The sequence below is a fragment of the Protopterus annectens genome, chromosome 5.part0, assembly GCF_019279795.1.
Source record: "Protopterus annectens isolate FY-2018-M chromosome 5.part0, PAN1.0, whole genome shotgun sequence".
NCBI classification, from domain to species: domain Eukaryota; kingdom Metazoa; phylum Chordata; order Ceratodontiformes; family Protopteridae; genus Protopterus; species Protopterus annectens.
In genome coordinates this window covers 986,902,928-986,927,700 of record NC_056735.1, presented here as the reverse complement: position 1 = coordinate 986,927,700, position 24,773 = coordinate 986,902,928, and positions in this window count along the sequence as shown.

The following is a 24,773-nucleotide window of genomic DNA, read 5'->3' as shown; positions in this document are numbered from 1 at the left end:
TTCGAATGGGGCATTGTACTCAATCATTGGTCTGATGAGTGATGAGTAAAGGGAGACTATGACCTCCCTTGATCTAGATGAGAATCCCTTCATGATAAGGTGGGCAATGTAGAAGGTCTTCCTGACTACTTTAGCTACATGGGTGTCGAATGACAGACTACTATCAACCTGGGTCCCCAGGTCCCTGATAACTTCTTCTGTGCTCAGTGGATTGCCACCTATTTGGTAGCTAGGGGTAACCTTGTTTTTCCCTAAGGGTATGACTATGCATTTTTGGCATTTAACTTTAGGCCGTGGCTCTGGCACCAGTTATCCATTTCTGTGAGACCCTTCTGAAGGATATCTGTGTCAGATGTGTTTTCTACTATGGCCCAGTTTGCAGTCATCTGCAAACTTTGTCAGCCATAACCCTCCTGTGTTTGCTTGTACTTCGAAAAGTAGATGCCAAACAAGAGTGGGCCCAGGACTGAGCCCTGTGGGACACCACTTGTGACAGGCTTTGAGTCTGACATGGCGCCAGCAACTCTGACCCTGTGGGTTCTGTCACTCAGCCAGTTTGCAACCCATCTTGTGATGTATGGGTTAACATTTAAGCTGATGAGTTTTTCAATGATACCCGAGTGGGGTATTGTATCGAAGGCCTTAGCCAGATCGAGGTAGGCTGTATGGACTGCCTTTCCCTCATCAATGGCTTTGGTGACTGTTTCGAAAAAGTCAACCAAGTTTAAAAGGCATGATCTGCCTTTGACAAAGCCAAACTGGGTTGGATCCAAAGTCTGCAAATTCCTATGTCTTTATTTATGAGGTCCATTATGATCCTCTCCATGGCTTTGCAGATAAGGCTTGTCAAGCTAATGGGCCGGTAATTTCCAGGGTCGGTGGAGGCACCGCCTTTGTGAAGTGGGACCACAGTTGCAGTGCGCCACTCCTGGGTGCGTATCCAGAGGTAAGACTTTGATTAAACAGCTGTCCTAGCTGTGGGTTTAATTCCTCATTGAGTTCGTGGAGCACACAGCCGGGACACCATCAGGTCCCATGGATGCTGTGTTTTTGCTTTGGAGAGAGCAGTTCTCACTTGGGCTGGAGATGTTTGGGGGCTGCAATCGTTTGGTATAGATATCTCTCCTTTGGGGAGGGGAGAAGTTTGCACTGAACCTGTCAGCCAGTATGTTGGCAATGTCTGTAGGATCAGTAATCTTCACATCATTTTGAACTAGTTCTGAGCATATCTGGGAGTTTCCTCCTAGGTTTCTAACATAGCTAAAGAAGGCCTTATGATTGTCTTTTGAGTCTTTAGCTATTTTTCTCTCGAAATTTGCTTTGGATGATTTTATGAGAGCTCTTAGTTTTTACTTATAGTGATCAAGGGTGTCTTACCTTTTAAGGATTTTGCTCTATCTTGTAGTAGCTTCCTCCTTTTGTTGTAGAGTTTGTTTATGGCTGGGGTCCACCAGACTGGACGCTTGCCTTTGGTACAAAGAGTCTTTGTTTTGCTTGGGATTGCCTTATCCACGCAGTCCTGCAGGTGCTGGTAGAAGGCATTTGTAAGTGATTCAGCGGCTTGAGTACTGTTTTCCGCGGTTCGGGGCCTTAAAGGAGACCACACTAGTCTTTAGAAGTGTGAAGTCGGCTTTTGAGAAGTTCTTTACTGTGGTCTTTTTATTTCAGGTGGGGTGGGATGAGGACCTCCAGCGAGATTAGTTTGTGATCTGATCTCACCAGTGAGGGGTATACTTCGGTGTTGAACATTGTGCTCCCATGTTCGTGATGATGAGATCAAGTATGTTATCTCCTCTTGTGGGGATGGTGACTAGTTGTTCCATGGCATTTGAGTTTATGAATTCCAGGAACTTTTGGGCTAGGGTGTTTGGGCTTGAGTAGTGTTCCCAGTCTATATTAGGGTAATTGAAGTCACCTAGTATGATGGTGTTTGGTGATACATTTATCCCTCTAGTGTTTTCAGGAAGGCCATGTGAGGTTCCTGAGTTTGTGAGGGTGGCCTGTAACATGCTACAATTTGCAGAGCAGTCTTGCCTATGGTTAATTGCACCTGGATGGTCTCCGATGCATCATGCGTTGCCACCAGTCTTGAGGTGTGGGTGTCCTTGATGAATATGGATACCCCTCCTCCTTTCTTGGTATTGTCCGGATTTTGGGGCCGAACGCATGATATGAGGTAAAACCTGATAGCGCTGGGGTGCTCTCAGGAGCCTTGAACCAGGTTTCTGTCACAGCACAGACATCGATGTTCTCCATACTGAGAAGGGCCTCGATGCGTGCATTTTGAGATTTAGACTTCTGGCATTGAGCAGCATTACCCTTAGTTTTTTCCTTTTTGTGTTCTAGGGTGGTAGGTTTAGAATTTGAGCCTTGCCTAAAAAGGCACTATGGGGTGGCAAGAGCCTTTGCCAATATCCGAATCCCAGGGTGACAGGTGCAAGCCGTCCCTTGCGACAGCGTGGCTTGTCCAGCATGTCATCCCAGGCAGACAGATACTGGATCCCCTTTGAATGACACCAGTGTTTAAGCCAATTGTTAAAGCTGATCATCTTATCTCTGTATTGTGGCATCATTCTTGGTGAAGGTAGGATACTGCTCAAGGTCAGGGTCATACCTGCCTGGGCTACATAATCAGAGAGCTCCTCAATGTCTCTTTTCATGTAGTCCAAGGAGGTACGTCTCAGGTCGTTTACACCAGCGTGGACAATGACTGAGTCATATTTGTACCTGCTGTTGAGAGACCTGAGTGCTTGCGTTATGTGGCGGATTCTAGCGCCTGACAGACAGCTTACTGTGACCTTCTCCTTACTCAGTCTGGTGAGCGTCGTCAGTGTGTCTGACTATGGAGTCACCAATGACTAGTGTGTCTGGCATTGTGTTTGGCCTTAAGGGCTGTGACTGTTTGACACTCTGACTGTGAGGTCTATGTGTTGCAGGTGTTGTGTTCTGAGGTGGTGGTTGTTTGGGTGTCTGCTTTGGTGGCCTCTGCTGTTTTGGTAGATTTTTGATCAGAGCCTCGAGTATGTCTTTGTGTGTTTATGTGTATGATTTGAGGTTGTAATGGTACTATGTGAGACTGGGTCTATAGTGTGTGTGGTAACCTTCTCCTCCTGACTGGTCTTGCCAGTCCTATGTTGAGAGAGCTCAGCCTCCAGTTTGGCCGTATAGTTGCATCTCTCGCATGTATTTGTGTTTTGTGGGAGGAGGAGAGGGTTGTCTGTGTACATGAGGCAATTGTAACATTGCCTCAATATTCCCAGGTTCACCAGCTGAGCAGGAGAGGACACTAGCAACTGATCCCTCGACATGCTAGAAGGATAGACAAAAAACTTTAAAAAAGATTCCGGGGGATGTGGGTGACCGAGAAATGGGGGGTTGCCTTTTTGGGGTACTATCTATGACAAGAGTGCCCTGCGTGATGTACTGAGAACTTATGTTCCACAGCATGGTGAGTGTCTGGTCTGGGAATGTAACCCAGAAGCACATCCCACACATTGTGGCATGTGTGCACATATCCATGAGCATGTTGCTCACAGTGGCCTCTGCTTATGTTGCGTATGAGGAGTATATCCATCAATAATGTTGTGGACATGGGTCCTGTCTGATCAGCAGAGGTCACCCCTGAATATGTAGTATGCAAATGTGTACAGATGTGGTGTCCGTAGTGCATCCACAAATCGACACTGTCAGAGCTCAGTAAACGTCATGGTGTGTTAATGTTGTGGCATGTAAAGCTGTAGCTGTTGTGTAAGGTACACCCTAAATGGGGTGGTGTACCCTTGAATGTGTGTAGATGTCATGTGTTCAGAGGTACAATGGGTGCCTATGTACCAGTTACACACCCAGTACAGATAGATGGGGCCAAGTAGGAGGATATCCATGCCACAGTGGCAATACGGTAACCACAGGAGTGGGTGCGACATATGTGTGTACTGCAAACATGTACAATGTGATATGTATGTAGGGGACCACCATCCATGTGATAGTCAGTAGGTGAATGGTGTAATGCAAAGATGATGTGCATGCACCTTGTGTCATGCAGCTTGCTGCCATGATAGTCATATTATGTATCTGTCACAGCGATATCCGTATGGTTGGAGTCAGTATCAGCTGGTGGAGCAATCATGGCACTTGGTATGTAGGGGTTCTAAAGCTGGGCAGGGAAAGTGCCCTGTGCCAGCCTGTTCCACAGGGAAACATATACATAACATGAAGGGCCCTATGACTGAGGACCGTGGTATGCCATGGTACCCGACATGTAGTAGGAACTATGGTATGCTGGCCTCACTGTGTGTCCTGTCCATGAGCCACATAGCATAACATCGTGAGACACAGGGTACGATGTGCAGGTGGATGTGTATGTTGTCAATACCAGAATGGGGAATGGTGCTGAAAGGCAATGAGAGGACAATCTAGGATGTGTGGACTCCCGTACCATCAGCAACTGCCCTGGTAACTGTATGAAAGGAGTCCACCATGTGTAGGGGCCATGCTCTGGCCTTAACAAGCCCAACCCGGGTGGCAGCAAAGGACGGGAGACCAACAATGTCTCTGAGAATGACGTCCCTGATGATGTGCCCCATAGCCACACAGAACAGTCCAGTCAGGTGTGTAGGACTATAGTCCCACTCGTGCAATGCGGTGCCACCTGTGTGTAGTGTGAGAAATGCTGCCGTGTGCCATTCATGGTCTACAATGTCTGAAACAAGGCTATTATTGAATATGGTGGCCTAGTGGTGAGACATGTAATTCGGAGGTTGGTGGACATCACAGCCTGGGACATTGGAAGGTGACATGGGGCCAGTGTCCCAGGACACATAGAGTGTAGGTCAGTACTGTGTAGGTGTGACCACAGGGACACCACAATGCTCATGTATGGATTGTGGCCCTGTAGTGAGTGAGAGGGTGTACTGTCATCATTGAATCCATTCTCCAGCATGTTGCCAACAATACCTGGGTCTGCAATGTTCCTGAGTGACTGTTGTATGTGACAGCAGATGTGGGTGTTGCCATCGAATACTGACATACCACCATAATGCCTGGTGGTACACCCTGGAATGTGTGGCAGTCATGTTTACGTAGCTAGTCTGGGAGTATGTGATGAGGGACCCTGTGGCCCCACCATGGCTGACCAGTGAGCCACCGCACACATGGGAATGTACACCACTGTGCAACAGCCTACACCTGTTGTTGTACATCATATGTCCGTGGAACATGACCACCAGAGTGGCGTCTGTTATCTGGTGTGTACCATCATGGCTCTGTGTGGAATAGCATGATCCATGCAGTTGTGTACATGCTAATTAAGTGCACTGGGGTATGTGTCAGCATTTGTATGTGCATTGTCCATCTGCACGGGTGTCATGATGTCAACAACCGCTGTCAGCAGACGTCTGTAGTAGGTGTAGTAGTACACATGTACTGTGTATGCTGTGATGGGTGTGTTTCCGGGATGTGGCTAACATGGTAGATTAGCATATGTTCGGAATCCACCAGTGAGGGGATAACCCCAGGTGTGTAACATCAGTCACATGGTGGTAGTGTCCAAGCCAAGGGTAATGCAGGTCCTGGAGATGGTGTGTATGTGTTGATCCAGCTGAGTGGAGGGTATGACTCATGGATGTGTCGGTACATGAGTGGCTATCCCAGTGAAGTGTGGGGTAGTGTCAGTCACACATCAGTAGTAGCTGAGGCCCACTGTCCACTATACCACCATAGAAGGTATGTTACCCGTGGGGTATGATGTTGACTCTGTCGCTTGTTACAATGTATATAGCGGTCCCGGACACAGTTAGTTGCACGTGGAGCACCTCTGATGCATTGTGCTAAGCAACTTGCCAGGATGTGTGACAACATAGTGGGATATGGGAACCCCTCAGCTGTGGGTGTGCCGGTCCAGGTATGTGCCTGGAAGGTATGGTCCATATATAACCTGTCATTGCAGGTGTGCTCTGCAGAGCCTACAGGCAGGTCCCAGTCACTGCAGAGATGTTGGAGTGGTGCATTATAAGGTGTGCCTTGCCTGCGTGCGTCACAGGGGAAGATGCAAGCAATGTGTCATATGACCCTATGTCACGCATGCCAGTTAACGCCCTGCCGGTGACAGTTATTGGAAGCTGTGCAGGACAGGCAGTATAGAAGCAGCAAGAGCCTAGCATGTGAGCTGTACTCCCAGGGCCGACAGGTGCAAGTCATCTGTTCCACAGCATTGTGTTTGACCAGTACAGTCATAGCAGACACATACCACATGCTTGTGGAATGACAATAGGAGCATAGGCAACTGTTGCAGTGACACAGTTGGTCACTGTACAGTGGTATCGTGTCCGGACGAATGCAAAATGCTCCCCAGGGCTAGGCCCACACCCTCAGGGCTATAAGACTGGTGAGCTATTGCACGTCCCTGCACATGTAGTCTGTGAAGTGGCATCACAGGGCAGTCACACTAACATGGCGAATGACAGACATATCGTACCTGGTGAGGTGTGGCATGGGTGCATAGGTTATGTTGCAGAAGCAGTTACCCGACAGCAAGATGTAAGCGAATAATGCCTTGTGTAGCCTGCTGTGTGGAACTGCAGTGTGACACCCTACAGAGTCAGCTATGACTGGTGTGTTGTGAATGTTATAACACACTATTGGCTGTATGTGGTGGGCACACATGAGTCTGTGGGCTATATGCTGGTGATGTTGTCTTCCATGATGGGGGCTACCTCTGGTGCCTACAGTGAGTATGGAGACGTACTGCACAGGTTGTCGTCGTAGGTGTGGCCAGTGGTGTAGATTATGCGAGACAATGTGATGGGTGAGGTGTGTTGCGAATGTTACACATCCCCAAATGACTGTCAGGTGCAGTCAGTGTTAGCGACAGCATTACTCCCAGCCATAGCTGTCATCCTCCTGTCCCCAAAATGAGGAACATTAGCCCTCATACAGTGTGACAAATGGGTGAAACGTGGAACACTTACAACTGGCTTACTAACTGCGTCAACTAGGAAGGGCATATGATGGCTAAAATAGGCTGGTCTTATGTATAAAACAGATATTCCAATGAATTAATATGATTCTCATCTATCTAGCCATGGCTAGCAGGTAAACTATGTACAACAATGAATGTGTGGTGTACCCTTCCAATGTGGAACCTTGAGGAACATGCACCTTTTAGAACCCCAAATGAGGTACGTTCCCCGTAATGAGGTACACCTGAGAGCTATGGCCCAGCACGGTTGCAAACGTGCATCCCCTACAGGCTGTAGTGCCGTATGTTGGGAAGTGAGCATTGAATGTGTACATGACACAACTGCTCTATTGCCACATGTACGACATATCCCTCATATAGACAGGCAGTAGCACTGGTATGTGACAGTTGGACATGCCTGCATATACAGCCATGTCCCACAGGATATGTGCGTTACGTGTGTACAACAGCTGTCGTACGTTAAGCAAGCTGGGAAGTGTAGGACAGCCAGTGTACCTGTGGGAAGTGGTGTGGAATGGGCACTATAGTAATCAGTAGCTCATGACATGCTCACATGTTCCAAACAAGTGCCTAGCATGACCATACAATACAGATAGGGTGTTGGATAATATCAACCCACAAGAGGTGATGACTGTCATTTAGGGTGGCACCGCACTATAACCCTGCTGAGTATGATGTGCATGTCCATGAACCATTAGCACTGTAGATGTTAGCAGTACAGATGTACAAGATAGCATGGATATCTGATTACAAATACCTTTGCATGTCACAGGTGTGTTCCACCAGTGGCCTGTTGACAGACCCACAACTACAAAAGGTGAAACAGTGACATGTGCACAGCACATCTGTGCCAGATACAGCCGAACAGGGTTAATGTGTTGTACCACACCCACATTGTAGCCCATACCACACAGACAAATGTTAGCCATACCATGCAAGCCTGTCCATCAAAGCTGCAGATGTCATCCCAGTCATATATGGTGTGATGGCCGCATGGTAGATGTACTATCAACTGACTGGATCAGTAATGTGGCACTGATGCAGCTTGCGGTGGCACAATGGCCATCTGTAACAGCGTGGAAACCATGCCCGCACATGCTATGGTTGACGACCAACCCTGCGAATGTCGTCTGACTATCCATTGTCCCATGTCTATCACATGTGTAATACAGGCGATGGGATGTTGAACAGTTGTACAGTGCTTTGTAGATGTATATGGCAAAACACATGCATGTACAGGTGTCCATGCGTATTTGTGCATTGTCACTGCTCAAGTCCATTCCGGCTGTGTCTGTGTTGATATGTGACATATACACAGCATCCAGGTCAACAGTAGTACCGTGGACACATTGAGGCATGTGCAGATAGGTAAGAACACAAGTGCAGGCAGATAGACATGCCCACAGCAAGACAGCATTTACATGGAGTATGAACACTGTAATGAGGCGACACACATATATGGTGATGATATCCAATGCATAATGGGTGTGACATGTGTGACACAAACACGTCGGTCATGTCAGTGTCATGGTGCTTTGCAAAGATAACTGTGCAGATGCAATAGATGTCATAGAAATGTATGTGCAGCAGTATCTCTGTACATCTCTGAAACTGTGACCTGTCACCATCATTATGTTTTGCAGATAATGCCCCGTACATGCCTCCCAGCATACACCCGCCAGGAGGATGATGTCCTCATCCCACTGCTCCATGACAACTATGACTTGTTGTTCAGCCATGTGCCACAGCATGCCCAGCAGCGGGATGACCTGTGGCAGGATCTACGCAGGAGGGTGTACGATGTGGGTGTCCATAACCGCACCTACCAGCAGGTGCGCAGACACTGCATGGACCTGATACGACATGCAAAACAGCATGCCACTGCAATCGCCAGGGGAACAAGGTGGAACAGGTGGTGGGCCACCAACCCAGCCCCCACTCACACACACCGTGGAGCTACTGGCCAGCCTAGGGACAGCCAGGGAACAGCATCCAGAAACACTAGCTGCCATTGTGGAGGTGGATGTCTCCCAACCAATGAGCCTGGAGTTGCCTGGTAAGTCAGTAATGCACATATGGCTATTATATCCCATGTAGTTGCATGTGTCACTGTACATAATGTAAAGTAACAACATATGCCAGGTATGTGGACACACATGCTGCATAGTACAGCATGCTACGTTGTGTATGCACTCATGTGCATACTATATGCAATTACACAGGTGAATGTGTGCACATGCACAGTGCAACCTGTGGCTGTCATACAGTCATGGATAATGTACATACTGGTGTGTCACCCCTATACAGGTACCTCTGGCGTGCCGCACAGACATGGGTCCGTTGCAGGTGAGACTGTCATCAGTACCAGGCATGTTACAGTGTAGATCTATTTGCCATGTGGCCAGTTAACACTTGCACACCTGATGTTTGTTCCAGTCACGATATGCAGGTTGCACCAACATGCATTCACACACGCCACCCATGTGCAATATATGCAAACGTAATGATACACAGACTTGAAACCACAGTACATGTCATTGTAACATGTGTGGTCAGCTGTGCATACAACGGTGGAGGTGTTCTACAATGGAGGCATAATGTATGCATTGGAACAACATGTGTGGTACGCACACAGTACCACACAGTGAGCTGTGATATGGGCAGCCCACAAGTGTCACCATTGTGTCATATGCCCCTGCATCAGGTGCACACACTGTGATGTGCCACCAGACATGTCCCAGACATGTAGTGTCCTGTCTGCAATATTGTTACACTATCACATGACCTATACCCCACATACCAAACATACAACCCGTTGTCTGCATAGACCTGTGGAATGTGACATATCTGACATGTATGGGTGTATATCATATGGGACCACACAGACATGTGGAGAAGAGGCCCATCACACACAATGGCCACCACATGTGCACACATGGCCATGGGGGATGGCCTGAGACATGTAGCCACACAGTACATGGGATGTGTATACACCCTGTTGCACATTGTCCACACATTGTCCAATTATAGCCCTAGTTGACTGATTATACAGTTGATGTGGTACAGTGGACAACCTAAAAGCCTGTGCACAGCTACTGGAGGTGTCACTGAAGTCTACCATATATGATCTGTCAAACATCACGACTGTGTTGCAGTTATGGCTATGCAATGTGTACACATTATGCATTCTACAGCAACATACATGCCTCATGTTGCCATACAATGGCACAGTGTCTGTACTTCACACTGTATAGCAATGTAGATGGCTCACACTACCCTCCCGTGCTCATGCACATTTAATAAACATGCATTCTATCTGTAGGGCATACACACAACACAGCAATGTGAAGCCCATTATGATTCTGTACATGTGTCAGGACACCATTGTGTCAAACATGTATGCATGTTAATGCACATGTCAGCAGATTACATGTCAAGGACATGTCAGATGTGTACTGTTATCCTGTTCTGGCCCACATGGTGTATCACAGAGATGCATGCATACTACCATGATTGTGTGACCTGCATGGCTACTGATATGACACCTGCTTGCTGTAGTGTGCACCCCAGGGAGGTATGCTTACTAACACTATTAATGTCTGAGCTGCATGCCCTCTGCTCTATCGCAGGCATGCTGCATGCCATCTGACAAATCACATGCATGGTGTGTCTGTGCATGTGTCTGTGTGTGTGTCTGTGTGTGTGTGTCTGTGTGTGTGTGTGTCTGTGTGTGTGTGTCTGTGTGTGTGTGTGTGTGTGTGTCTGTGTGTGTGTGTGTCTGTGTGTGTGTGTGTGTGTCTGTGTGTGTGTGTGTGTGTGTGTGTGTGTGTGTGTGTGTGTGTGTGTGTGTGTGTGTGTGTGTGTGTGTGTGTGTGTGTGTGTGTGTGTGTGTGTGTGTGTGTGTGTCTGTGTGTGTGTGTCTGTGTCTGTGTGTGTATGTGTGTGTGTCTGTGTCTATTGTACTTTACAGTATTTCTTTGCATTCACAGGTGATGTAGGTGTGTTACCCTCCTGCGGTCCATCTGATGTTAGTGTCCCCACAGATACTAACGGTGATGAACATATGCATGAGGTATAGGCAGGGTTGTCAGGGGCTGAATCTGTGCCAATGGTTACGATCCCAGCTATGTCCCCCTCTTTCCCGCACACAGTTCTGCTGCCAACACATACCACATCACCGGCGGCCATAGAGGAAGGACAGTCAGCGTCTGTTGGCGTGGGACAGGAAAGTGGGGTGGTTACAGAAGGTGTGTCTGCACACCATGGTGTCAGTGTAATGACTGCAGATGTGCCATACAGGCATGTGGCCGGTGCTGCTCGTAGGAGGACCTCTGGCAGACATGCACCTGCAGGACAGAGCGCAGCAGCTGGTATCACCAGACGCATGTTCCAGACTGTAATGGTGGCACAGTACATGCTGAACGGCAGAACAGAGAAGGGCAGAGGCTGCGGAGAGCTGCTATCCACACCCTAAATGACAACATCCAGGCATTGGCGAATGCTCAACAGCAGATTGCTAATGTTCTGGATAGGCGACTCGGTGAAATGGTCGGTATCCTTGACCGAGGCATGGCAATCCGCGAGCGGGAGCTGTCCGTGCTGGAACACCTGGTAGGAGTGAGGTGTAGGCCACTTGGACGTAGGCCAGCAACACCACCTAGTGTAGGTCGACGTGACCATGCCACCTCACATGCCCGCTCCCATAGTGCCGGTAGCAGTAGCAGCGCAGCTGCTGCTGCGCTGTCAACACCAGGACACAGCAGGCCACGTGGACGTGGCCCTGGACGGTTTCAGCGGGGACACAATTCCAGCAGACATGTGTCATCGGACAGTAGCCACTCTGTACCTCCACCTGGTAGTGCCTGTGCAACCCCAGGCAGGCACAGGTCACGTGGCCGTGGATGGGCACAGTGAGCTGTACAACCTGCACTGTACAATCTGGGGCTGTCAATTATACCTCGTGTAGGCATCACGAATGGCAGAACTGTGTACACACATACACGCACATAGCAAACACAACTGTAGGGCTCCACAACACCCACATGCATTCTGCACAGGTATGTCCAGTCAACTCACCGGCCCTTACACACACACATGATGTTATCCATTGGTGCAGCCTATGCTCCTGGCAAACATATCACCCTGTGCATATGGTGAAGCCTGTGCCGCATCCCTGTCATCCACACCATCGGTGCAGGGTTATGCACAAATATTCTGATGCACAGGGTGAACAGCATAGTGAGAGGTGTGTATGCATAGTGAGGGATGTGTATGTTGCAGTGGTTGTGTGTGAATACTGAGTTGTGTATGTGACATAGGTTTGTGTACTGTCAACATGCACCGGTCACACCATGTAGTGCAGGTGCAGCATGCATTGTGATGTGTTCACGGTATGTGTCTCGGTTACATCTGTAGCAGCATGTTTGCTGTGATACCCTGGTTCCCTCCTATGGTGTACTTGCATGTGCCTACAGGTAGCAGTGTTTGCAGTCCCCCACATGTAACTGTGGAGTACACACAGGCACGTCTGGCAATATCAACATGCTACATGTACCCTCATCCTGAGTGTTGGACACACAAACATGACACAGATGTCTGCACATATACTGCACCTGACGCATGTGGTCGGTGCCACAGGCTACACTGGACAGAGACGTGATATACATAACAGGACACATTACAGGTATGGTGACATGGTGCAGGGGTTGTACACAGCAGCCTGGCCAATGATGATGTGAGGTGTCACTTAGTAGCTGGAGGCCACACTGTGCAGCAGTAGGACCCGTAACAGTACGTGAACATGGCCGCAGTCACGAGGTGTACACCACTATAACGCACATCCCATAGTGTGTAGCTGGGGACCCTTGGCTGTGTGGTCATCACCCTCACAGTACTATGCACCCACGCGAAGTGTCACAGAGAAGGGACATGCACAGGTAGCCAGTATGGCTGAGACCTATGGCATCAACAGGGTTGTGCAATGCATCACCATTATGGGTTAGTCAACACATGGGGCCAGTGATAATTTCCCACCGTATATTAGCATACACACTCACACCAAGCACCAGACATACATACAGACACACACACACTGTGGTGACCACACATGTGTATACGGACAGCCGATGTGTGTGATGCACATCACCGGCGAACGTCATGCTTCCCACACTGACGTATGTACAGTTCTCTACAATGGTGTACAGGGATGTGTAGCAACTGGGACATATTCCCCACAATATGTGGCAACCCTGGTCACACATTCGGACACACATGGCAGTGCTGGGAATGATACACCAGCCATATGATGACACGTTTGCTGGACATGCAGCGGTACTGATTGCATTATGTCTACCAACGCTATATCTGGCAAATGTGCTGTTATATACACACGGGAGGTTGTAGATGTTACAGGTGCCATATGACATATAGTTGTTAACACCTGACCGCTGTGTATGCATTATGTCAGCACCGTCACGTAACAGCGACATAGCGTACAGTTACCACATGGCATGATAGGATGGTGTGTGACACAACTGTGAGCCACCCCCTGCACACATACATCTAGACAGGTGGCTCACCACATTACGTACACACATCCCTCCATACGTGCTGTTTGCATGTCACCATATACAGATGTCAATGATGAGTCTGCATTGCGTCTGCATGTCGTAGGTAGGTGCAACTATGTTACGGACATCGGCCACTGCACATGCATGTTTGCTGCATGCACAGTACAGATGTCACATGTGTCTCCTGTTGCCATGTTTGTATGCATTGCTATTGTTGGACATGTGTGTTGACATACATGACACATGGACTGTGGTATGATATCACGGGTGTCACAGGTGACCAGTACAGGGGTATGTGTCCCGGTCAACACTGCTACCCCCTGTAGTGTGAGCATTCAACAGACATGGGCTCACCTTCAATTCGCATGTGTAGCATTGATTGGGCCAGTGTTATGCATGAGGTACGTCAAAGGCCATGTATGTATGTGTTGTGTGTGCAGTCCATGCACACATCCACACAATCATGTGTACGATGGACCCAGACATGTGTTCATTGGTGTACAGCAGCAGTCCGGTGTCACAGCTGTGTAAGGGCCATGGTATGTCATGAGCCAACCTGTTCATGTATATTGGCATCGTTGCAATGCATAACACCTGTTGGATCCCTGTTGGTACGTGTGTACTCTGCACAGCTGGTGTACACCACTGTACAGCCCAGTGGTCATGTGCAACATGGTGTTGTGGGACCGTAAGGCTGTGTAGTGCTTCACCAACGACATGGTGCTGACTTGAAAGCTACAGTATACACTGCAGTGTGTACGTGTGTGACCTGCACCTGTGACAGCTGTGATGGCAGCTGTGTGTGTACAGGTCACTGCATGTGTGACCGCCCTGTGTGTGAGGGCAGTTATACCTTACTGTGCCCTTCTGTGTGTACACTCCATCTGCATGCAAGATTGCCCTTTGCAACTGCTAAGTGTGTGAGCATGCCAAGTATGCCGTTGTGTAGATGGACACACAGTACATTCCACACTGTGCCCCTCCGTGATTAGACTCCATGTGCATGCAAGATGGCCCTTTGCAACAGCTAAGTGTGTGAGCATGCCCAGTATGCCGTTGTGTAGATGGACACACAATACATTCCACACTGCGCCCCTCCGTGATTAGACTCCGTGTGCATGCAAGATGGCCCTTTGCAACAGCTAAGTGTGTGAGCATGCCCAGTACGCTGTTGTGTAAATGGACACAAAATACATTCCACACTGCGCCCCTCTGTGATTAGACTCCGTGTGCATGCAAGATGGCCCTTTGCAACAGCTAAGTGTGTGAGCATGCCCAGTACGCCATTGTGTAGATGGACACACAGTACATTCCACACTGCACCCCTCCGTGATTAGACTCCATGTGCATGCAAGATGGCCCTTTGCAACAAGTATGTGTGTGAGCATGCCCAGTATACCGTTGTGTAGATGGACACACAGTACATTCCAAACAGACGTGTGATACTAAGCGTGTGGGCATGGCCATTGACATCCTGTATAGCCATGGTGGTCTTCCAGGCACCAGATGTCCAATTTTAATGTCATGATGGATGCCTACATTGAACACACTTGTTGCTCTCTCAAAGGGTGTACTGTCTGTGGCGCATCCCATATCTATTCAGTGTTTGTTGTGCTCCGTAGATATTTATTTGGCCCGCTGACAGCACTGGCGTGTTTGTGTACGTCTACCTTGGGATGGTAATATGCTTTCAGACCGCTCACTCTCTAAACATTCCCTATCGGCGTCTTTGCCTTTGTGGATGATGTCACCCACCTAGAAGTATGCCTCTGAGAGTGCTGTGTTCAGTAATCTCAGTAGCGCATTCTGTAAATGAGTAATGCTGTAGTGTGTTAGAGTTGGTAGGTGTGTGTTCAACTCCTGGCCCTTCCAAGTGTTTGTGTGTGTGCATGTGGGCACAGTTATGCTTTTAGATGCCTCACAACACATACATTCCCTATCGGCGTCTTTGCCTTTGAGGATGATGTCACCCACCTAGAAGTATGTCTCTGAGAGTGCTGTGTCAGTAATCTCGGTAGCGCGTTCTGTAAATGCGTAATGCTGTAGTGTGTTAGAGTAGGTAGGTGTGTGTTCAACTCCCGGCCCTTTCAAGTGTGTGTGCGTGTGTTTACAGCTGCCTGGGGACACAGTAATGCTTTTTGATGCCTCACAACACATACATTCCCTATTGGCGTCTTTGCCTTTGCGGATGATGTCACCCACCTAGAGGTATGCTTCTGAGAGTGCTGTGTTCAGTAATCTTGGTAGCACGTTCTGTAAATGCGTAATGCTGTAGTGTGTTAGAGTAGGTAGGTGTGTGTTCAACTCCCGGCCCTTCCAAGTGTGTGCATGTGTTTACAGCTGCCTGGGGAAACGTTAATGCTTTTAGATGCCTCACAACGCATACATTCCCTATCGGCATCTTTGCCTTTGCGGATGATGTCACCCACCTAGAAGTATGCCTCTGGGAGTGCTGTGTTCAGTAGTCTCGGTAGTGCGTTCTGTAAATGCGTCATGCTGTAGTGTGATAGGATAGTTAGGTGTAGGTTCAATTCCCACGCCTGCCAGATGTGTGTGTGTATGTGTGCATGCTCCTGTCCGCCTAGGGGCACAGGTTATGCTTTTAGACGCTTTGCAATACAGACGTATCCTGGTGCCGTCTTTGTCTTTGCGGATGTTGACACGCACCTAGTAGAATGCCTGTGTGTCTGCTGTGTTTAGTAGTCTCAGTAGCGTGTTCTGTAAATGCGTTATGCTGTAGTGTGATAGGGTAATCATGTGTAGGTTCGATTACCAGCCCTGCCACATGTGTATGTCTGTATCTCTCTCTCTCTCTCTCTATATATATATATATATATATATATATATTTTCTGCCCATAACCCTGCTCTTGCATGGGCAGCTGACTGTTTTATGTATCACATATTTGCATAGCTTTCACATACCAATGGGGTATGTTGCAACTCCCAACATTGTCCATGCAACGTTCGTGTTATGGTCGGTGTTACATGCCCTTACAGGCGTTTGCTGTATATCTTGGCAGACATCTATCCTTGCTGTACTCTCACTGTACTCGTACACGCAGGAGGCTTCATGTATCATGGCCTAGTTTTGATGTGTGTATGTCTATTTGTGCTGTGTGCATGGCTGTGGGTATTTCCCAGTATCATCATTTGTAAAGGTGACAGCCCTAAAGGTTCTTCATGTAGACTGCTGTGTCATTTGCAATGTCAGCACATACCTGCGGACAGTACTGCACGTCCTACTGCAGCGCATGTCAGACCTTCTGCATTATCTTGCAGTCGATATTGCTGTTTCCTCACACATGTATCTGTTTCTGTTCATACCACTCCACCTCCTAGAGCAAGTTGCTGGACAAGGCCTTATCTGATAGTGGGACACATAGGGGCAGTATTGACATGTTGCTCTTACAAACGTAAATAGTTGGCACAATAATAGGTTTTGCATTAGTATGGCTTTTCTGTCGGATTTGGTGTCTTACGCACATGTTTGTCATCATTTCATGTCTTCAGTTATCATGGAAGTGCCAGAATGTTACTGTTACGTGGAACACACCCAACATATGAGGCAGAACTCTGCACATTCATCGTAAATCTGTACAGTTGCGGAGTATGTGTCTGTAACAAAATATCAACTTTCTGACACCAATACACACACTGTATGGCGGCATCACAGGCCACATGCCATTACATTTATATTGCAGGACACACCCACCCAGACAGTTGTATTCCTCACACAGGCCAACAGCTGCTTATCCACACTAATTGGTCTATCATGTGCCATATGTGTGCGCCGGTATTTGCGCTTTCCGTCAGTGGCAGAGCTCATGTACGTGTCTGGGGGACTGGACATTGTTATGGTGACACTGCATGACACCCTGAGGGACACATTACGTTTGTGTCTATTAACCATCCACATTGACATTCACAGGGCATACGTTGTCATTCACATTTGTCGGTGTACATGCGTGTGACTTGTACATGTTTTCTCATTTGTCCTGATGTCTTTCTTCTCACCTGTCCACCTAGTATCACAGGTTCTGTACATGTATTCTGGACAGGTTACCTTCATACCCCTAACCTGTACACATTATGGGTAAACATCCTGATGTTTGACCTTGTTACATTTGTCATAGTGGTGTGCCTTTCTGGTACATTGCTGGCAAGGTATTACGGACTGTGCGGTAGATAATAGTGACTGACATTTCCATTACATGATTAGTAACACTCATAACATCCATATTCATAGAAAAAGTCAAAAGGAGGCTAGCACCAAACAAATACTCACTGAATCAACAAGCACCAGAGGAGAAAGGCTACACAAACCTTGCTGAATAAAATATATAGATTTTATTGCCACTGTTCCGGCTGGAACACAGAAAATAGATCCAAAAGCTAGGGAAGAAGTGTCCTAAACGAAAACGCAGGTGTGGAGACATAGCGTTTGTGCTTTTAACAGTTTTGGATTTTGTGTGCTGAACAGCTTTTGAATCTATTTTCTGTGTTTGTGCTTTCAACAGTTTGGACTTTGTGTGCTGAACAGCTTTTGGATCTATTTTCTGTGTTCCAGCCGGAACAGTGGCAATAAAATCTATATATTTTATTCAGCAAGGTTTGTGTAGCCTTTCTCCTCTGGTGCTTGTTGATCCATATTCATAGGTACGCCAGTATTCTCACCACGTTCTGACTTTGTCTGGGGTATATCTAATATAGTCCCTATTTGTATTTCATGTACTATGCATTAGTGCAGCTGTGTTATACTGACAGTCTGCCAGGTATGGGTACCATCTTGGTCGTACGCATGTCCATCCATGATTATCGCCTACATGACACTGATATAGGGCCCTACATATTGCCAAAATGGTTCCCGCAATATCCAGTGGATGGTTTGCCCCATTATTGGGGATATAGGTGTGTGCTATACCCACATCACTCCCGCGGGGCGGGCCTACGAAATCCCTGACAAACAACACCTAGGCCCATATCTGCATACCCATGATTCCCATACCTGACAACCCTCTACAGTACCCATTACACATTTTTAATGTGTGTGTTACTGAAGTGTGGAGACACTAATATGCACTCCCCACTCTCCGGATATCAGTTCGTACGTCATACATTCTATCGACACATGTGTCATCACCCTTGCACCTGATACTGTTGCATGTACAGCTATTTCGTATTTGCTGCGGTCACTTCTTTTGCGTCAATGTCGGTTGACACTACGTATTCCAATTTATGGAGTCCTGCAATGGACACCTATCTGCATGTTTAAAGTGTAGAACTTGCTGGACTGTCACTTTCTGGCCAATGTTTTTGAATGCTGCGGTTTATTCACCTTTCCTGCATGTCTGTTTGTCTACCCATATTAGATGTAACGTCGCCTATTTATGTACATATGTCATATCTACAGGACATAAGTCTGTTGTGTATACATATATACATGTACAATCCTCATTTCATAACTTGCTTTGGTTTACGTCTGTGGATTATGTGTATACACATATATCTATATCCATACCATACCTTTCCACTATACAGATTGTCGCTGAGTGTATAGCTGCTTGCCCCTTTATCTTCGCTGTGTTTTACATAAACCTGTGTCTATCTGGCAATGTAGTGGCATTTCATCTGAGCCTTACGGTGGGGATTTCTGGCAAGCAGTTCAGGTTATGACTGCATACCCTTCGGAGAATCCATGCTACTGACACACCCGTTATTCTATCCACTTTCTATGTTTGTTCTGGCACATATCTGGGGTCTGTCCCTATATGTAACGGTAGTTTGCATGGCTTCGTCCGGTTTCATACTTTACGAGGTTAATGGGTTTGAGCCATGTATAACTAATGTGGGGGAAGCAGCATTCATTTACTATGCTGTGAGCGGATCACACACGCACAGGCACACTTGCATTTCCTTATTGTAGGTTACGCGTGGACGCGCATACATATCCTTATTGTGGGTTACATATGTTTACTAAGTCTTTGTGCTTACATGGGCTTTATTACTTGTGACAGTACCAGTACTTATCTGTAATCCTGTTAACGGACATTTGCGAAACACACGTTCACCTTTACATATTTAACTGTCTGTACAGCACAAACGCATTCATTACACTTTCACATTATATGTGCTGTAGTCGTTGTTCAACCGGGACTGCATTCACATTGGCCGGATGCTGTAAGCAGTATACGTTTGGTGTTCTGACTCATTTATATGCATACCCATAGTACATAGCTACATTAACATATGCCTCTCCGCTTCACTTACGTCAGAGGCATCCATTCTCCTGCTGGGAAGAATGCGGTACTACATGTTACACATTCCCTATTCCCTACTGCTCTGGACCCACGCTACATATTTCATCACTGCAGGGATATTCAGAACCCAAAGGCTTATATTCCTGACACATACAGGTCTTTAATTGTCAGGGTGTTCATGTGGTGATCTGGGTTTAGGCTTGTCCGAATGGTGAACGGAACTGCCCTGACCATGTTCAAATGTCAGACAAAGCACATGGACAGGGATTGTACATTTTGTACATTTAATCTGTTTACAGACACAGGTGTTTGGGCACCTGTCCGCAGCTTATGATGTTGGCAATACATAATATGGGTGGGGGTGGTTACGATACATAATCCACGGTGAGTGGTGTTCCCATTCACATTTGACTATTTCCTGTATTCATTCTTACGGGGGTTATTATTTTGCACATGACGTAACTATGAATTAACTACAGGTATGCAGTAGTACAGTCAACATATGTGACGGTTTGTTACAGTATATTTGTATGGACCTCTGTAATACTGGGGACTACCCCACATCCTTCACAACAATTCCTGCTTATGTACATACTATTATTCAGTGAACTTTCGAAGCTTGTGGGAGCAGTAATTACATCTGTCCCTATTTGTCCTCCCATCCTTTTGGGCTTTGTCCAGGTTTTGTTGCTGTAATAGGTTGAGAGGTGGTGTCGGTATGTGATTGAGTTAAATATATACTGTCTATAATTCGGTGGGGTGTAGGGTTACCACTTGTTCCTCTTTGCGAGGGGATGTCCCACTTTGGACAGTTGTGTCCTGCGACGACACCTAAGACATGGCAAATGTCCTGTGATTTTAAGACAATAATATATTTCTTATTTTCTGTACTAGTTGCATGATACAGGTATTTTGTATCTGGTACACATAACTATTATTTGGGATAGCATAAGCTATTCAAATGCTATGGCATGAGCTTTTATCTTGGCATACACATGTATTTCTGTCCTTTGCACTGGCCAGGGGTATGTTTTATCCTGCAAATTCTCACATTTCTACAAGGGATGTCCCACCTTGGCCATCTGAACAGGTGGCAACCCTAGTGGGGTGACCTGCATGGTGGACAGCTGTTCCATCCTGCGTAGTATGAATTGCATGTCTGTGTAGAAACTGAACAGTACTGTGAATACACATACATGTTTTGTCCAGATGTGTACAGTAATGGACACCGTGGCATGTACACAACTCTGAGGTCTCAACAGGTTACTTATCCCACGCGGGATGTACACACATTTTGCCATAACATTAACGTGCGGGCATTTGGATTTACGTACCTGTGATGGGATGTTTACATTTGTGGGATACATATTTGCAATCCGGACACTGCCTAGGATGATACTTCCTACTACATATGGGGAATACTCGCTATGTGCAGGTGTACGGATGCGCAAGGCTGGTAGCTGGATTTGGTGGACATTCGGACATGGGTGCGGGTTATGTGCTATACTGGGGTTGTTGTGTATTGCATTTGCATGCATGGGTTCTACTTTTGGATATCCCGGTTCCGCGTATAGCATCCTATGTGTATGTGACGGGTACGTTCCTGTTCATGTGTGTAGCACATTTTAATATGCATATGTCTGTGTGTGTTTCGTATACAATTTGGACTGTCAGGTTTCTTTACTGTTGTTATATAGCCACAACTGCCCTGCTGTGTACTATCACTACCACTGTGGAACTGCTGGTGACCATACCCATGGGGCTAGACGTGTGTATTGGCGGCACGCTGACATGATGCGCTTCACTTCCACTGGGTATAACTTCTGACAGTGCAGTGCATTACGGACACATGATTTTAAATATCATTTGTTCCATGGATGGAATATTATCTTATGTCGCGTGCATTTCTGTTTGGTTCTCCATTTTGTGTGGCCGGGAACTGTCTTGCATGCTTTGCATACGTTTCATTATCCACGGACACTGACAGGTGCGATTACTACTGCAGGCAGGCTATAATATTCAGCAGTTTAGGTTGCTCATCGCCAGCCGACATTGACACGCCTCCGGTCACAGCTTAGTAACACCCCATGCACTCGCGCACGTGTCCTATGCACATGGATGGGGTAGCGGCGCACCTTCATTAATATGCATATGGCGCTACTACACCATTTATACGCCGCACGGCCGGTGCAGGCCTTACACCGGCCTTGCGCCAAGCTTCATGAATTCGGGGGTATATGTTTTTGCTATTAAATACTTTCTTGTGACTAAATGTGAATGTGCTGAAAGCCATATGTATGCATTAGAGATGACGCTTGTAAATGGCTATCAAGTGAAAGAAAGCTCATTCTGCATAGCCTTTGATTCAGTGCATTTTGCACATTTTTTCTGTGCTTAGGAATCTAGGGTAAATACATAGCTGCCATCATGATTCATTCTTGCTTTCTCCGCATCATGCAAGCCTACCTCTCTGTCTATCCACTGTCTTCCTCCTAAATATAATGCACTACTTGTTGATAAAATGAAAATTACTGGTGGCATATTGACTCCTGTATAGATATATGGGTTGTGCATTCCTTTGAGATTACTTTTCAGTTCTGCATATCACACACACACACACACACACACACACACACACAAACACACACACATATATATATATATATATAGATAGATAGATAGATAGATATATACACGTATACATACATCTGCTGTGTTTTTTGTTTCTTGCACTTCACATATCTTCTGCGCTATCTGCCTAATGTGTACGCACCAAGCAAAGCTTGTTGAATCACTGCTTTCCTGACATACTGGTGTGCTCTGAACTGTGGAACAGTTTTTATTCGAGCACTAATATTACATCCTTCTTCATGTGGGCAATGCAAAATATTGGCTCAGACCTTATTTGTTACTGTCATGCCAATCGCATGTTACTGGACTGTATTTTGTCTAGGCATAATGATCTGTTGGCACATCTGCTCTGTCTTGTTTGATGCTCATGTGTACCCAGTACTATAGCATACATTGACATATGGAATTGGCTATGCAGTGATATACTGTCCTCCACCTCTAGCCATTACACATTTCATTAATATATTCATGTCAGGTGCAAAGTATAGATACCTTGTACATCTGCATTTTGCATGCCTCAGTACATTCCTTCATATTTATCAATACTTCACATTTCACTGGCATTTGCTGTATAATAGTCTTTTTTGCTGACTGTAAATTAACCCTGTCTTACACATCTCAGATCATAACCATTTCTATGACATACCATTGTGTTATATTCTGATGCATGATATGATCGCAGTGTATCATGTTGCTGGAAGTGACCTTGTGGGACAACAGCTGCTAATATGATTACCATCCTGCCAAAAGTTATTTTCTACCTTATGGAGGCATGGTGTAAACCATTGTAGGGTAGTGCCTATTTGTGAGGCAGTGGTACATATACTTCCTAACAGGCTGTGGTTGTGCTTTTACTGCTGTGGCAGAAGTTATGTTCTATCAGCAGCTTATCCTATGTGTTCTTGCTAATCGGAATGTGCGGCTCTAAATTTGTCTTGTTTGGTCCTGCTCCTTGCATACCTTGGATGATGTCCCATAGCATTGCAACATCTCAGGTTTTATTTTGCTGTCTTTTGGTTACCTGCAGTTAATCATAAGCTGCGGCCTGTACCACTCCTTATCCAATGAGTCTACCAAACATGACTAGTCTTCTCTGGATTAACTCAGACCCATGTTCTGGGATTGTGAGGAGATCAATTTACCTATAGCACTATCATACTACTGTCAAGGAATATTTGCTTCCTACTAACCACCCTCTTTGTTGTCTAGTAACATAGTGCAGGTGGGTCATGCAATAGACACCGGCATTCTTCCATTCCTCATGACTCCAAGGGGCCATCCACATGCAATACTGTATAGTTGTTTTCCCAGTTTCCATTAGGAAAACCAACTGTATGAATGCATCACATAAGTGCTCCTGTCCCCAAGTTTGGACATGTCCATTCTCCCCCTTGTGCCTTCAAGTGCACAAGCTGCTAATTGAAATTTGTTGCTTGGGTCATAGTCAGGGGTTTAAAATTCTATGTCAGTAGCACAGGGATCATTAATGTTTTGCTGTTGGACCAACTTTGACATCTTGCTATGACCATCTCAAAATATGGGATATGTAGAGTCTTACTCTATGTGTCTTGGAATGACCAGTATAACCACACATATTCTAGCTTGCTTGCTTGTACATTTGGACAATATGTGCTGTCCTCTAACATGATGTGGGCATTGCAGCTGTTAAATAACATCACTTTCTGATTTGATAACACTGGCACATCTGATGCAGATACTGGTCAGATGCACTTCCATTATATCGAGTACAATTTATAGAAATGTTATTTTGTTTTTTATCTGTTTACATGACAATCCTTTATTAATACTATGGTGAATGTTGCTGGATATTAGACTTTTTAAGCTTCTTTATTAAACTTCCAGTTAACCATCGATAAAATAAAGCTATCAGAATCTTTGAACTACTACTTTAAAATCTATCTTATGAACCACTGTGTTATATGATATCAATGGTATACAATGTTTAAGTAGATATCAGCCTTGTTAATCCACTCGTGACAGCCACCATGTTTTATCATTCCTTCAAGATGCCCACATTCTGGGCTTTCTATGTTCTCCATGTACATATTTGCTGTGACGTATCTTGTATAATTTTGACTGCATCCGTGATTACTATATATTTGTGTTTTCTTTTAGAATTCATAAGGTTCCAATGCTTTTTGGGTATTATCCACTTGCTAAACTGCTGTTAGTGTGAGAATTGTTTGAGCCTGATAAGGTTTGGTTCCTTTCTATGTTTGTTATCATACAGAACTACTTTTGATATAGGAACACATTCCACAGTCATGACCTCAGAATTCTATTATAACATGGACATGCTCCTGTATGCTAATCACTTG